The sequence below is a fragment of the Lygodium microphyllum genome, chromosome 21 (assembly GCF_053477565.2).
Source record: "Lygodium microphyllum isolate KBCC chromosome 21, Lygodium_microphyllum_v1.1.10, whole genome shotgun sequence".
Lineage (NCBI taxonomy): Eukaryota > Viridiplantae > Streptophyta > Polypodiopsida > Schizaeales > Lygodiaceae > Lygodium > Lygodium microphyllum.
The window spans coordinates 39,351,497-39,369,072 of NC_141155.1; the positions used below are offsets into that span (position 1 = coordinate 39,351,497).

The 17,576-nt window shown below is 40.0% G+C and overlaps 2 pseudogenes; both read right to left on the bottom strand.

The window, feature by feature from the left end:
• Window positions 1–466: 466 nt before the first annotated feature.
• Window positions 467–1,157, bottom strand: LOC148017904 (eukaryotic initiation factor 4A-13 pseudogene; annotated as a pseudogene).
• Window positions 1,158–2,730: 1,573 nt separating this feature from the next.
• Window positions 2,731–3,421, bottom strand: LOC148017905 (eukaryotic initiation factor 4A-13 pseudogene; annotated as a pseudogene).
• Between the last annotated feature and the right edge of the window lie 14,155 nt (window positions 3,422–17,576).

Genomic DNA, 17,576 nt, shown 5'->3' on the forward strand with positions numbered 1-17,576 from the left:
CTTGATAAATTCCAGGATAAAAGATCAATCGAAACAAGTAATCAAGACAAATATGATGCCAAGTAACAAATATATTACTGCCAAGTTATCTCTTGTAATACAGAATTATTCATTGCTGTTGCTCTTCCAAAGTCTGGATTTTGATCATATTCAGAACAAGTTCAAAAAGTTCTTCTTGAACAAAGGATGCATCATGAGAAATTTCCACAACTGTAGGCTATACAAAATACATTCTCTTTTCAGGACACTGAGATTGTCTTTCGTCATTCATGAAATAGGTATAGTACCTTTAATTTTCATATTAGTGTATCATCACAGATGGATTTCTAAAGCTGTTGAAGGCCTAAGATTGGCAACCAGCAGACGCTCTGTTTTTATTAACTTGTATAGTTCACTCTGTTCGAAAAACAAACTGCTGCAGACTCTCTCGAGTTTGGCTGGAGTTTTGGAGAGGTAATCATAAACCTTACACACTCTGATTGCGATACAGATCCGATGGAAGCAACTGAAAGATGTCATAAATCTGATCCTTGAAACCTCGAGACAGCATCTCATCGGCTTCATCCAGAATAAACATTTTGATGTAATCTGGACGAAGAGAACCACGTCGAAGCATGTCATACACGTGGCCAGGAGTACCAACAACAACATGTACTCCACTCTGAAGAATCCGAATGTCCTCTCTAACACTTGCACCACCAACACATGCATGAACTTTCACCTGCAAGTAGTTTCCCAGAGCTCGCTTAACTTTTTCAATCTGCTGTGCAAGTTCTTGGGTAGGTGCCAGAACAAGCGCCTGACACTCAAACAAGCTATAGTCCAGTTGCTGTAGGATCCCAGAGCAAAATTGTGGTAGTCTTCCCAGTTCCAGACTGTGCCTGTTGAATAACGTCGAAGCCCTTGACAAAGGGCACTATTCCTCTCTGTTGTATAGCAGATGGCTTCTCGAAACCATACGCATAGATGCCTCTCAGAAGATTTTCATGTAGTCCCATTTCATCAAAACTCTCACAGACCTCATTCCAAGTTGAGCTTATTTCTTCCCCGTCTGCAGTCAGGTTGACCAATTAAATAAAGTTCATGTGTTCAGTATGCTGTATTTGCTCCATCTTGGCATCGTAAACGCGAGCATCGTATCCTTCCGAACTCGCCATGCTTCTTCAGTTCCATCACAGCGTAGAAGGCAAGAAAGCTAGAGAGACAAGGCGGCAAGAGCTGATCCAAGGACCTGCTCGTTTCTGTCTCTGGAGCACACCAGTCCTCTACTGGTAATTTTTCCCAGGAATGCCACAAGCACTCCTCCCCTCATTCCAGCAAGACTTTAGCACCCCTCTAATTCCAGCGCTTTCTCCCCCCCAATCCTCTCTCTTCCTCCTCGTCACTATTTTCCTTTCAATCCTCTCTCTTGGTCAAAGTCGAGACTGCATCCTGAGCATCCTGCCAATCAGTTTTAAGACCCATAGGCTTTGTGCGATCTTCAAGAAGCTCACCCAATTCTTCTTGAAGAGCAGGATCTGCAGCTTGCAAGAAAAGCTCAACTTTTTCAACATCCAATGCTCTTTGTTCAATGGCATCAAGCTGACTATACCTCTCTTCGAATTCTCGAATAACTCCGAAGCAGCAAGACCTTTGTTTGGCATGTAGACCCACTCTCGGAATGACCGCCGAGTAGCCATACCAAAGTCCTCAAGGAAGTATTCTTCTTTTAGAGCCTTCTTAAAATCTTGCCAATGTGTATTTTGAATAAATAGATCAGTCACCTTTGTCCTCAAAGCAGGTGTGACAAGACGAAGGAAGTACTTACTCATAAGTCCAGCAGGAACTCCAAAAAATCCCATCTTGATCTCATATGTCTTCAAATATGCTGAAACATTACGCCCGTCAAATAGCTTCTTCTCACTCTCAACTGCTTCAATAGCCTTAGTCGCGCTGTTTGCATTCTCCTGCTCCGAATAGAGTTGCCTTTGCTGAGACAACTGCTGTTGATGCAATTGTTGTTGCTGCTGCATATACAGTTGTGTTTGCTGATTTTGGAGCTGCATATACATGGACATATTCTGCAAAATCTGTTTTAGATCCTCCGTTGAAGTACTTGACGCAGCAGTCATTGATGGAGCTGAAGTAGATGCAGCTGGAGTTGTAGAAGAAGCTGAAATAGAGGCTGAAGTATCTCCCATCCTGAAATTTCTACGACGCTTTCACGTCGGGTTCACCAAAGATGTCGAAGGGTTTGTGAAAGTAATGTCGCAACCACAGAAGTCCTTGATAAATTCCAGGATAAAAGATCAATCGAAACAAGTAATCAAGACAAATATGATGCCAAGTAACAAATATATTACTGCCAAGTTATCTCTTGTAATACAGAATTATTCATTGCTGTTGCTCTTCCAAAGTCTGGATTTTGATCATATTCAGAACAAGTTCAAAAAGTTCTTCTTGAACAAAGGATGCATCATGAGAAATTTCCACAACTGTAGGCTATACAAAATACATTCTCTTTTCAGGACACTGAGATTGTCTTTCGTCATTCATGAAATAGGTATAGTACCTTTAATTTTCATATTAGTGTATCATCACAGATGGATTTCTAAAGCTGTTGAAGGCCTAAGATTGGCAACCAGCAGACGCTCTGTTTTTATTAACTTGTATAGTTCACTCTGTTCGAAAAACAAACTGCTGCAGACTCTCTCGAGTTTGGCTGGAGTTTTGGAGAGGTAATCATAAACCTTACACACTCTGATTGCGATACAGATCCGATGGAAGCAACTGAAAGATGTCATAAATCTGATCCTTGAAACCTCGAGACAGCATCTCATCGGCTTCATCCAGAATAAACATTTTGATGTAATCTGGACGAAGAGAACCACGTCGAAGCATGTCATACACGTGGCCAGGAGTACCAACAACAACATGTACTCCACTCTGAAGAATCCGAATGTCCTCTCTAACACTTGCACCACCAACACATGCATGAACTTTCACCTGCAAGTAGTTTCCCAGAGCTCGCTTAACTTTTTCAATCTGCTGTGCAAGTTCTTGGGTAGGTGCCAGAACAAGCGCCTGACACTCAAACAAGCTATAGTCAAGCTGCTGTAGGATCCCAGAGCAAAATTGTGGTAGTCTTCCCAGTTCCAGACTGTGCCTGTTGAATAACGTCGAAGCCCTTGACAAAGGGCACTATTCCTCTCTGTTGTATAGCAGATGGCTTCTCGAAACCATACGCATAGATGCCTCTCAGAAGATTTTCATGTAGTCCCATTTCATCAAAACTCTCACAGACCTCATTCCAAGTTGAGCTTATTTCTTCCCCGTCTGCAGTCAGGTTGACCAATTAAATAAAGTTCGTGTGTTCAGTATGCTGTATTTGCTCCATCTTGGCATCGTAAACGCGAGCATCGTATCCTTCCGAACTCGTCATGCTTCTTCAGTTCCATCACAGCGCAGAAGGCAAGAAAGCTAGAGAGACAAGGCGGCAAGAGCTGATCCAAGGACCTGCTCGTTTCTGTCTCTGGAGCACACCAGTCCTCTACTGGTAATTTTTCCCCAGGAATGCCACAAGCACTCCTCCCCTCATTCCAGCAAGACTTCAGCACCCCTCTAATTCCAGCGCTTTCTCCCCCCCAATCCTCTCTCTTCCTCCTTGTCACTGTTTTCCTTTCAATCCTCTCTCTTCCTCCTCGTCACTGTTTTCCTTTCAATCCTCTCCCATGCCCCAAATTGCAGAGCTTTTTCTCTAATTCCCCTTCCTCTCCTCTCAGATTAGCATAATCCCCCCAGCTTTTTCGTCCTTTTTCCCCTCTATTTAGCGCAGAGTATCGTCTTCCCAATCCAATATCACCAAATCGAATTGCATACTGGCAACTATCACAATATAGACGTTACTAATTCGCATGTACAGAAATGAGCAGCCACCAATCTGTCGCACAGGACAAGTTCCAAGATCTTTGGTCTGCATAATGTGCATCCTGAAGGCGTCCTCCATCTTCTCGTGGGATGAGCTTTTATTTGTGCTTCCTTTTCAAGTCCTATCTTATCATTCAGACCAAGTTTCTAGTCCGGCATTCCCGATAAGAAACATTTCATAAGAATTGTTCCTGTTACATCACACCTCAAAACTGTTCCTTTTGAAGACATTAGAAGGTTTACACTCTCAACTATATCAAGAAAGACCTCATTTTTCTTGTAAATCAAGCCTTCTCTGCGCCATCCCACTGCTCCTATTACTTGAAGAGTTGCATTTGCTGGAGGTCTTGAGTCTTGTGGCTTTGAAGAGAAAGGAGAGCGAACACCCTCCTGTGTGATGTAAAGCTTTAAAATCTCAGGAGATAGATTCTGGGGATAACCAAAATCCATAATTTCATATAGCAATTCATAGATAAGGACAAAGTTATTTCGAATCGCATCTTCATCAAAAGCACCACCAAAATATGACTTGAAAAGTGCTACTGCCTCTTTCCCAAGTAAAGGTCATAGATACGTTTCCAGAGATGCCATCTCCTTTTGGCAAAGCCCACAACTCCTCCATCTATCTCAGCATAAATCGTGCTGTTAATGAACCAAGGCGGTCTCCTCACAGTAAATAGGACATTGCCAGTCTCTCCAAACTCTAAGAAACCTCCTCAAACGATCTGCAATGCGCCTCTGTCTCTAAAATGCTGCCACATTTACCATAAATATTAATAAGTGTGTTATTAACAAAAACATCTGAAGTGAAGCCCTTCATGTGAGCATCTATACTCATACGCAGAGAATAAATGTAATCACAACAACTAAGTGTGCATAAAGTATTAAATCGCACACACAACTTTCGGGTGGTTTTCACATCTCGAATGCGCAGCAATACGACAATGTAGGCAAATGAATCATGTGATTGTGAGAAAGGTATCGTAAATATATTCAAGAATAGACAAGTAAATTGGTTTACCGTAAACACCTAAACCGCGAGGGACTCTCTTAAGAGTGGTTAAATCGATGCAACATATCCCAAGTGCTAACTAGGATTTAACACATTAATGACGTGACTGAGTCGCTCTTATTGCCAAGATGAAACTTTCATACCCTAAAAGACCTACCGACATTCATAGAATAGGGACAATAGGACATACTTGCAAGAAATGATCTAGGGTTTTTACCCTAAGGTTCGCTTGCTAAAAGGATAAAACTCGGTTTAAATTGGAACCCTAGGACCGATAATGTGGGCCTAGTGCAATCAGGAACGGATTGTTATGAAGACACACTAACCCTGTTTCCTATCTAATCATGATTTTGTGATTAGAAGACGCCATTCGATGGGTAAAATAGTCCCTTGGGTTTTGATGCGACACTTGTGCAACAAGTTGCAAACCCACATGATCTTGTGATTTGATCACAAAGGAATGGCCAATTCCTCTAAATGAGATTGGCATATTCTTGCACAAGTTTATCTTGCAAGAGGATGAGTAGTCATCCTGACATAGCACCTTTCTTGGGAAAAGTGACCAAGATAAGGGGATTAGATATTTGCTTGGAAGCAAAAGACCAATCAGTAAATTGGAGTAACATATTTTGTGTCAACAGAACTTAAGGTATTGGTTAAGTTGAGTTAATAGGGTACGGCCCTAACCCAAAGACATAAGGGTTAACAAACAAACCCTTGGGAATCTTGCCAAGTCGCAACTGATCCCGGACTGAATGGTGAATGCATTCGGAAAGAAGGATTCACTCCTTAGCAATTTGCCAAAATAACGACCATTGGAAATGATTGTGCTTCTAATAGTTGAGAGAGCAGTGTTTGCTTTGTTTGCTCAAAGAATTAAAGGATGAAAAGATATCTAATGCTTCAGGTTGAAGGCCTGAAGGGAGAGGCAGCCTCAGTTACCCCCGACTGTCTGCCTGACCCTAACCAAGGGGGTTGTTAACCGCATCGGGAAGGTGGACCGAACCTGTTGCGAGAGGTCTCTCCGTTGACCGCTACTTGGAGGAAGAGGACGCTTGGGTGCCACGGGGGCTCTGGCCGTAAATCCCTCGCCTTCGGAGCCCTGCACAAGAGGCCAGCGTGACTCAGGATTGGATCTCAAGGCCCACATACTAGTCTACGGGCGGAATCTTGGATTACTAATCCCTGTGGATTGCTGGATAGCCTTCGGACAGATTATGGATAAGCCTACAGGCTGGACTTTATAAATGTATTTCAAAGATAAATATGATAACCTGTTGAAAAGGAACTTTTTTGACACTATTGTTCTATGTCAAGTGCTATGATTATGTAAAGGAAGTGGTGCCTAACGGGCTAATTAAGGAAGCTGATTGATGCATGTCCAATTAAATGTGGTAGGTAATTAGATAACTAAAACAACCTGAGGAAAGTGCGGTGGATGTGGCCATGGGTCCGTCCTACGGATGGGTGGTCCTAGTTGGCTGGGATATTTTCTCAAATGCACAGCAACAAGATCGTTCAAAGGAAATGAATAGCAAGGGCGCTGACCTAGACTCTAGGTTATAGTAATTCTGATTTACGCTATTTCAGGGGAATGGAATGGGACTATGCCTTTTGGCAGAGAGGTCAAGCCTTGCATCCCTCTCGTTTCCCATTCTCCTTGAACCAAGTGCAGTGTGAATTCGCTTCGGCCCTAGCATTTCTGCATAAAGTAGTTCGTTCGGGGTTCGATGCTAGTTCCCGTTTAGGAAATGACCATTAGGGAAACCCTGATTCAGGTCGGTTCTAAGTGAAAACTGCTAGAATACTTCCGCTACGTGGTAGATGCGGAAAGTTGTAGATCGCAAACCCCGTAACATTCCAAGGGAGTGCTGAGCGGAGCTTTCTAGATCTCCTTTCCGATGGACTGCTAAGACGTGTCCTAAAGAGAACAGGTGGAGACATTACATCTACATGTGTATAGCATGCATAGCATTTTCAATGATAGACATTGCTTGTTTTAGGCAATGGTTCTCTCTATCCTTCTTATCCGATTATCTATCCTTTTTCATCAAAGACTACATATTCTCTTGTAATCTTGTCTACATATTCTCCAAGGCTTGATGAACCCTTGTGAATCCTTCTCTGACAAATCTACATGTGTATCCATACAATCCTTCATTGCCTTCACAAACAAACTTTACAAATGATATAAGCCCTTCAAATTGTGGTGGCCTTTGAGTGACTATATCGGGTGGATAAATATACCCATCAACCCAAAGGTCCACATTTTTTTTCCCTGCATTTCTTTCTTGTTGCATCTTGTATTTTATTGCATCATCCCTTTTTCCAAAATTCTTTTGAATATTAGTGCATATTCATCCTCCAATTGAAAGTGAATATCTCTCTTTCTCTTAGTACATCCTGCACCTACATTCTGCAAAGAAAATATATGCCAATTTTAACTTTTATTAACATTCAGATCAAACAATTACACCCCTTTGATTCACTATATCTGTGTTCTTTTTTATCTAATTGGATCTTGTCTCTTTCTCTTGATTTTAGTCATGATGATAGGCCCTAATTAGCTTGTAATCTTATCTTTTAATCTACCTCTAATTATCATCAAATATTATCTTCTATTCTATCCAAAATATTCTCTCTCTCTCTCTCTCTCTCTCTTTCTCTCTCTCTCTCTCTCTCCCCAAGAATTGATCAAAGATATTTAAACACATTTGTACAGAATCTTGGCTAGTGGAGAATAATAATGTCATCTTATCGTCTTCCCTAATTTACTCTTTGTAACTCTATCACTTATTTTCTTAGTTCATCTCACACAATCCTCTCTCTTCCCTCTCTCTCTCTCTCTCTCTCTCTCTCTCTCTCTCTCTCTCTCTCTCTGTGAATTGATGCTTAAGGATTAAATAACAATTGTGAATAATAATTACATCACATAGATTAAAAAAATAAAGATACCTCAATTATCACTTGATTTATTGTAGTATAGATTGTTGAAGAGAAAGATATCTTATAGCATAGTATTGAAGAGGGAGACTACTTATAGCAAGATAGAGAGTGTTATAGATAGAGATTATTTGATTTTAACCAATGGTATCAAGACCAATCTTGAGATTGCTTGTACTAGGGAAGAGAGTGTTGTAGATAGACTGAGTGTTGCTTCAAAAGCATTCATATACAAGAAACCATATTTTGGAGGGAAGGGGAAGAGTACACAAAATTTGGGACAAAATTAGAGCTTTGAGAGGGAACAAAAAAATGCCCAGAAACAAGCATATACTTGTCCAAAAAAGATAAAAATTTACAATGAAACTTTTGAGTCAAAAAAGTGTCTCTAGGTAAAAAATAATCTTAAAATATGATGTGTACGTTATTTTATATCGTTTTTTAACTTCACACTTTTAAGAAGTGATAATGAGAATGATTCTAATATATTTCAATGTTAAAAAGTCATGAGGGCATCAAAGAGTTGTATATCAATGATTGACTTTGTTTTTAGAGAAAATAGAATTGTATTTTTTTAGTTATGAAGATTTTGAGAAAAAGTGACATTATCCTATAGTTTGGGAGTAAAATAATAGGTGAAATCAATTGACAATACAAATATGAGATTTGATTGATTATAGAAGATCTCTTATTATAATATTTTCTTTGGAATCTCTTTTTAGAGAGAGAGAGAGGTGAGAGAAACCCCTTAAGGGATAGAAAAGAGAGTCCATATTTCTCTTAATGTTCTAAAAATATAGCTTGATCTACCAAATGACTTAGCCTAAAGTGAGCTTGATCATAGGTGAAGTGGTTATTAGTAAGTCCTTAAAATTTTACATGATTTGCGTTAATCGATGTATTTTCATTGATATTAAGGAGTATTAATTTTTAATTAATTTCAAAGGCACAATATTAGTTCCTTATGGGACCCACAAGTTCTTCCAACATTTGATTCCATTTTAAGAGAGATTATATAAAAATTTAGGATTTTTGTTGACAATAAATATATCCCCCTTAAAGGGGGCCAAAGCCTTGAGCCAAATAAACAATCAATGTTAGGAATCTGTCCTTGCCTAACCATCTATACAATGTTGATTATTTCAAGCCATGGCTATTGATATTCATGTTTTCCATGGGTAGGATACCCTTTAAGGAGAATCTTTTTGAATGACTAAAATATAGATTTATTGGCAAGGGCTTTATTCATGATTGGTTGGGTTTAGAGGGGACTAGTCTACTATCTTCTTTGGTTAGCAAGTTTCTCCTTGGTTAGAGGGATTGGCCTATAATCTTCCTTAGTTAGCAAAGCTTCTCCCCTAAAGTAAGAGAGAGCATCCCTTACAACATCACAAGGATGTGTGCCTAGTAACAAGGCAATGCAAAGCATAAAAAGCTTAATGATGATAAATGGAAAATAGCTTAATAATGATGGAGAGCACATAACATTACCCCAAAAAAAGCTACCAAGAACACTTGCAAGGAAGTGCACATAATGCGTGTGGTGCAAAAAAGGGTTACCCTTATATATAGGATACAATTGGGGAGAGTCTTGAGAGGACAAGACCTAAGAGGAACCTTATGAGAATACCATAAGGAAAATTTATACATCAATATGCATACTTTTAAAAACCCCTCTTGATGCTTAATAATTGTTATGAGTATAAAATTATTAAAATGATAAAAAGATATTAACAAACTGCTACATCCATGGAGGTCCTAGTTCTATGCATAGAAAAGATGTGCATGATGGATAGCACAAAGAAGACTCCTCAAGTCAATGCATGGGATGAAGAAACAACTCCCCACATATGAATACTTACCAATGCTAGGATAGTCAAATAAGAATTGCTCGAAGCCCATCCAATTCTCATCAATCATACACAACATTTGAGAGACCACTCAATGTAGAAGCAAAACCTAATTCAAAGCCACTAATCACACAAATGACTAGGCTTGCAAATCACCTCCAAAATACTAGTATTGGATTTCATGCAAGGAAGTGAAACAAAATTACATCCAAGAAGTACCAATAAAAAAGAAATCCTCAAGCTAAATAATCTAATATTTCCTCAGAATAAGGCACTAGTTCCCCCTCCTCAAATATCACTTCTTGTAGTCCCCACATTACTTGGATAAACTAGGAAGTTGTCACCATGAGGCTAGAGAAGAAGCTCTTAGGTGGGGTGGCCATATTGGGCCACCTTACCTTGGACCAAAGGCTTTGTCTTAGTAGAAAAATATAATCACTATGAGGGCATTAGTGGTTGGTATCCCTTGTAGCTTGTTTGCACTTGTATTGATTCTGTTTGCTAGCCTATTGCTAGGTAGTTGTTTCTAGGGGTTCCTGCTAATATTCCCTTTACAAGCCTAACTACTCAGTCTAAGCCAAATATTAGACCCACAATGGTCACCTTTTTGCAATCTAGTCGCATAGACCTCATCTGACATACAAGTCAGGACTCAACCAATATCCGAGCTCACATGTGGCTTCTCCTCATAATGGGGGCCTTACATCTTTGAGTGTTGAACAGTGCGTGAGGGAGACGAGGAATGGAGAAAGAGAGAGGAGAAGAGAGACACACGAGACACCAAAAGTGGAACCCCAGAAGTGCATCAACTGAGCACACATGATAGGAATATATAGAGGGGACCTGGAACGCTATATATAGACAGACTATATATAGCTAACATTGAGCACCATGGATCATTGGTGGCACCTTATGAGGGTGGGGCATTGAGCATATCTAATAGTAACCGCCCAAAAAAGGCAAAGCATAGTTCTCACCTTTTCATACGCTTTTAATAAAAAAACTTCTCGTTCACTTTAGGCTTTTGCTATTTTCCATCCTCTTCACCAAAATGCATATATACCCTTAGAAACCTTTAATGCTTCTAGCTTCTTTGTACCCTCCTCTATATACACTCAAAACCTTAGCATCTCGTGCTACCTCATCATGCTTTCCTCTCTTCTTCAACTGCTAGTAGTACATTCTTCCAGCTCCCTAAACAAAGTAATTCTCAGATTACCAATAGCTGCCACAAAGTAAAGTGTGGCCTCAGTAACCACATAGGCTAGGTAGTGCTACAAAAAATCATGCCAAAGTGATGCTTCTGGGAGCAAGGAGCATAGAAATCTTCTCGTGACAAATTTTGGGCAATCTTGATGGCGTGATTTGTGGCAACGCAGTAATAATGAGAGAGATGCCCTATCATGCTCAAAGTCCTTTTGTCTTACATGATGAGGGCGTGGTGAAGGCCTCAATGTGCTGGAGTTGATGGTCTTCTCATAGCAAGTAAGCATTCATATGAGCTACCATACATATGGACATATACACGGGTTATTTGTGCCTAAGTACTACTCAGCGTGAACACTACTCAGCGTGAACACAAAAAATTTAGGATGGAACCACCAATCAAATTTTCAAACTAACACTTCAAACTAAACGACAAATGAAAAGACACGCACAATGTCAAGAATCATGTGGTGGGGGAACTTGCTTGAGCTGCTGCGCCAAACACACACTGTATACACAAGAGGAAGCTCGCTCAAGAACACAATAAGAGATGGAGGCCAAAATGTTTTCTTGTTGATTTTTTCGTCTTCTTCCACACACTATACAATGTACACAAAGTATAGATAAGATACAACATAAAAGAAAGTGGCCTACTAAGTTAACAGTGCATAACAAACTATACTAATTGACTGGAGCTATATCTTTGCTAGCTGTAGGTAGGTGTAACAAACTAAATATAATAAGTGATAATTTAGTAGCCATGTGAGTATCATAATGACCACCAATGTGCTAAGTGTAGATGTGCGGACTCATCTAGCCAGGTGGTGTCGTGATGTTATGAGGACACAGTGTGAAAAAGTATGGAATGCATCATCATCCGACTTCTTTATTGATCTAGAGAGTCAATGTGATTATTTAAAAATACTAGATTTTTGGATAATTTTAGTCTATTTTTTATATTATTTATTGTAAAATTTTGAAAAAGTTAGAAAAAACTTCTAGATTAGGATGGCATGTGAAAAGCAAGTGGTTTTTCTAGCCAGTTAGGAGATTTTTCATAAGAAGCACAGACGGACGAAATCGCGCGCGTCACGATCGTTGTAAACAGGTTGAAAACTGTAGATTGAACTGAAAAAAGAAGGAGGAGTGATCTCGGAGATCCGTGATCAAGTGTCCTGGTCTTTTACCCCCACTTTGAAGCCAACGGAGCCATCAGATTTGGTTTCCAAGCAACAGAGAAGGAGCTGTAATTTTTATGCACATTTTGTTTTACGAAGAAGCTTGAGGAGATCTAATGCCTGGAGATTTCTTTTGAGTAGTGTGAAGATTCCAGGTTCTTTCAATACATATTGATTCAATGCATTGTGATTTGTCTTGTAGTGTTTACCACTTGGGTATTCTATATCTTTTCTTCCATCTCCTATCTCTACTTCCTTCTACTTCTGATCCCCGGTTGATTCGACCTTTCAACAAAAAACCCTCCGACATTGGTGAACTCGATGTGAAAGGTCATCACAGAAGAAGGAAAGATAAGATGGGAGAACCTTCGAATACAATCTCCGTTTTGCAACTGTTGGTGGAAAATATGAATATGCTTATGCAAGTACAACAACAACAACAGGTGATGCAAGCTTTAGCTCAAACAAAAAGTGTTGTAATGAATGCTTTGCAAGTAGTTGAGCATGAGGTGAAGTTATTCAATGGCAGGAATGTATCTGCATATGTACATACCTATGCTCAGAAGATGGAATTCTTTGGAGTGGCTCAATCTGCATGGAGCCGGCATTTTGTACATGTTAATGTTCATGAACTGAAAGCACGAATTACTGAATTATACTTGTAGGATGCAGGCTGGGTAGCCTTCAAAAAGACACTTAGAGAAGAATTTTACATTGAGGACACCGGTTTGATTATGCGCAAGACTTTTCAGGAGTGGGTTATACAACCCAATAAGGGTCTTGTGGCTACTACAGAATTGTTAAGAGAATTTGAAAGTCGAATTGAACAGTTGGATCTCGCAGAACAGCAAGCTCTTGCAAGTCAGAAAATTGAATTGTTTCCATAGGCAACTAACCTGAGCTTCAAGAGAAGCTTGATGATTTGTTGGAGGATCAGACTACAAAGATAGGTTTGAAGCTTATCTTTTGGAAAGATGGCAAGATCCATGCACAAGAAATAGGATTGCCTCTTGCTTTGAATTTTGGAAAGGGAGGTATGTAGAAGTTGTTGGAAGACTTAGCGGTCCGAAATACTTATGCGGCAGTACATGCTTCTACTTTTGGTCTACAATTGGATAGAATGCATAGCCAAGTGATGGTTGGTCCAAAGGCTGAAAAATGGACACATGCTTTACATGTAGCTGAAAAGAGAAAGGTCACTGATAGTGAAATGTCTCATGTAGGGCAAGACATTCATGGCATAACTGGTTGGGAATCACTGGTAGATGCATATTCAGTGTATGCATATTTAGCAAAGGTACAAAACAAGGATATACTTGTGGAAGAAAAATGAAAAAGAGATGAAGATATTGCAGGGACATCTAAAAGAATGACAAGAAGAAGTGTGGATCAGCCTAAAGCTGCAAATCAGTCACCTCCCGAGCATGTTATAGAAGAGGTCAGTTAGGAGCAAAAACAGGATAACAAACAAGAGGGAAAAAAGAAGGGCAAGTAGCCAGGATATAAGTTGCAGTCTGACATTGAGATAGCCACAGATCTTAAGAAGGTTCTTGAAGAACATATCTTCAATAGTCAGGTGGAATTTACCTTGGGAGAGGTGCTTGGGCATTGCCAAGCAAGAATTTTATGATGAGATCATTGACATAATTAAAAGGAAGTGTCAGTTTCTTGGTGATACCACTAGTGCATTGCTGCAATTTGAAGAGGAAACTAGTTTGTTGGGTATTCGGGCTGAATATGAGCATGAAGTAAGTATTGGATTATCTATGCAGGATACTACTAATCAGTGGACTACATGTGGAAAAGAGAAGAAAGTGGCTGAAAATACATTGTCTTGTAGCAATATGTATGGTGGAGTAAGGCAAATGCAACAATATGGAGAAGAGACTCTAGGATTTATTCATCAAAGTCACTACACACGAAATCATTGGGCTAAAGCTACCACAGAAATGTTAGTGAAAATATGGGAACGTGAAACTCCTTGTGTTTCTTTACTTGACCATGGGTCTGAGATAAATGTCATTGAGCGGGGATTGTATGAAAATGGTGCATGGCTTGTGGACACTAATCATGGTTGGCATATGAGGGATGCAAATAATTCTTCAGGGGAGCTGTATGCTGCATGTCTTAATGTAAAAGTGACGATTGGTGATGTACAGGAAGAGCAACACTTGTTTGTGCAAGATAATTCTTCATATGCAGTGATTTTGGGACAGCCCTATATTACAGGTGTGCGTATGGAAACAAAGGTGCTTGATGATGGTTCTACTTATGCAAGAGTCAGAAGCAAGGATGGGAGAAAAGCAGTGCAATTTCTTATTGTTTGTGTTAATCATCCTAGAAATTGGGATACACTTCGAGAGTCTCCTTTGGTTCCAAATGCAAGGGAATTCAAAGACCTAGATTTTCATTAAGCATTGCTGTAATGCGGGGCTACAGTAGTGCTGTTTAGTGGGTGTACTCACCTCTTGATGAAATGAAGTATGTATTTACTATTAATAATTCTCAGTTTACAACAAACAGTTCATGTTGTTTTAAGCCTATGGAAGCTATGTGTAGGGCTAAATGCATATCTATGAAATGGGCTACTAAGAAATTGAGAACATTGGGTTGTTAGCTAAAAATGATGGCATTTCAGGAATCTTTTATGGGCTGAATATTAATGACACTATGGCTGAAATTTCAGCAACTATACATGTAGAAAATGAGGCTGAAAACAGAGTGTTGTCAGTGTGTTCTTTGGATATGTATGATGTTATAGCATTGTTTGCTTAGGAGGAAGGATTACAATGGGCTGAAGCACTTGTGGAGACAAAGTACAAGACAGTTGAAAAAAAGGTGAAACAGATTGCTTTGCCACTTCTATCAGAGAGTGAGGGTATGTACGAAAAAGTGTCAAGGCAGCCAAGCTTACGGGATCCTAAAGATATAGGTCATCAGTTTACATCTGAAACATTACAGGAATTGAGAGTTGGTGCAGAAGGGTTTCTTTTGCCTGCTGAGAGAGACTGTTTTATGCGGATGTTGGCTAGACATGGGAAGGCATTTTCATTTCAGCCAAGTGAAATAGGTTGTGTGGATCCAAATGTTATCTCTTCTATGGTCATATTTACTATGCCACATGTACCATGGAACTTGAGGCCTATTCCAGTGCCTAAAGCTTACTTGTCAAAGCTTATGGATTTGCTAAATGAAAAGATTTGCATGAAGATCTTGGAGCCTTCTTCAGCCCTGTACTCAAATCGTTGGTTTACTGTGCCCAAAAAGAATGGGGCTTTGAGATTTATTCAAGATATGCAACCAGTCAATAAAGTGAACATAAGAAATGTGGGTGCTGGTCCTATGGTTGATAAATTTGCAGGGGCATTTGCAGGCAAAGCGATCTATTCTTTGGGTGATCCTTACTTGGGTTATGATTAATTTCAGCTTGCAATTGAAAGCAGCGGTATCACAACCATGAAGAATCCTTTAGGGTTAGTATCAATGTGTACTCTCCCACAGGGTGCAACAAACTCAATGGCACACATGACAAATGCTATGAATAGGGTACTCAGGGATTTTATACCACAATTGACTATGCCCTTCTTGGATGATGTTCCAATCAAAGGGTGTGCAGTGGATAAAAAGAATGAAGAGATGGATGCTCATGGATGTAGATAGTTTGTTGCAGACCATATTGTGGATTGTAAGAGGATTTTGACATGTCTAGAAGAGGTGCATTTAACTCTTTTTGGACAAAAGTCTATTATTGGAGTTGAAGAGGTTTTGATCGTTGGGCATATGTGTGGGCCTTATGGGCGAAGGCCATCACTAGCAAAAATAGATGGGATTGATAGAATGCGAGATGTATGCATGAATGTATTAGAGGTGTGTAGATTCTTGGGTGCATGTGTGTTCTATTTGATATGGATTCCTCACTCTGCACATGTAGTTGATGCTCTTTATCAACTTCTAAGGAAAGGTCATAAATTTCATTGGGAAAGAAAGCATTAGAAAGCAATGAAGAAATTGAAGAAACTCTTAAAATCTGCTCCTACATTGAGAAAGGCTGACTATTCACATGGAAAGCCTATCATTATTACTGTTGTAACGTGTCCACTAGTATCATGCAGGACACATCTTAGCATTCTATCAGAAAGGATGTCTAGAAAGCTCTTCCTGGCACTCCTACGGAATGTTATGGGATTTGTGATCTAGGGCTTTCCGCGTTTGCCACATAGAAGAAGTATTTCGGCCGTTCCCACTTAGGATCTACCTGGATTAGGGTTTTCTTGATTGGTCACTTCCTAATAGCAACTAGCGTCGGACCCAAGCAAACTACTTTACGCAAAGCGCCAGGTCCAAAGCAGATTCATGCTGCACTTGGTTCAAGGAGAATGGGAAACGAGAAGGATGCAAAGCTCAACCTCTCTGCCATAAGCCATAGTCCCATTCCGTTCCCCTAAAATAGCGTAAATCCAGAAAAGACATATCTTTAAGTCAACGCTTTTGTTGTTCGTGTCCTTTGATGATCATCCCACTGTTCCTCGTGATTTGAGAAAATTTCCCGGCCAACCAGGACCACCCAACCGTAGGACAGACCCATGGCCCATCCTCCGCACTTTCCTCGGGTTGTTTTAGTTATGTAATTATCCAACACATTAGTTGGACATGTAACAACCAGCTTCTTTAATTAATCCGTTAAGCATTGGTTCCTTCACGTAATCTTATCACTTGACATAGAAAAACAATATCAGACAAGTTTTTTATTAATATGTCATCATATTTATCTTTGAAATACAAGAAGTTCCGCCCGTAGGCTTATCCACAATCCGCCCGAAGGCTATCCAGCAATCCACAGGGATCACTATTCCAAGTTTCTGCCCGTAGACTAGTATGCGAGCCTCGAGATCCAATCCCAAGTCATGTTAGCCTCTTATACAGGACCCGAAAGGCGAGGGATTTATGACCAAATCCCCCCCTGGCACCCAAGCGTCCTCCTGCTCCAAGTAGCGCTCAACGAAGAGATCTCTCGCGGCTAGTTCGGTCTACGTTCCTGGCGCAGTCAACAACCCCCTTGGATAGGGTCAGGCGGGCACTCGAGGGTAACTGAAGCTGCCTCTCCCTTCAAGCCTTCAACCTGAAGTATAGATATTCATTTATTTTGTAATTCATTGGTCAAACAAGTCAAACAGTGCTCTAAAATCTCTAGCAAGCACAAACATTTCCATTGATCGTTTTTGTTGTTGGCAAACTGCTAAGGAAGGAATCCTTCCTTTCGAATGCATCCAACACTCGATCTGGGGTGTCTTGTAACTTGGCAAGATCCCTTATATTTTGGGTTAAGGCGTACCCTATTAACCCAACTTGGTCAAACCTTAAAGTTCATTGGATACTTCAGTTTCTAATTTTTAATCTCCAATTAATCTTCCTTACTCAGAAGGATATCAAAGTCTGCATCCTCTCGCAAGATAACTTGCGTAAGGATCCGCCATCCTTGTT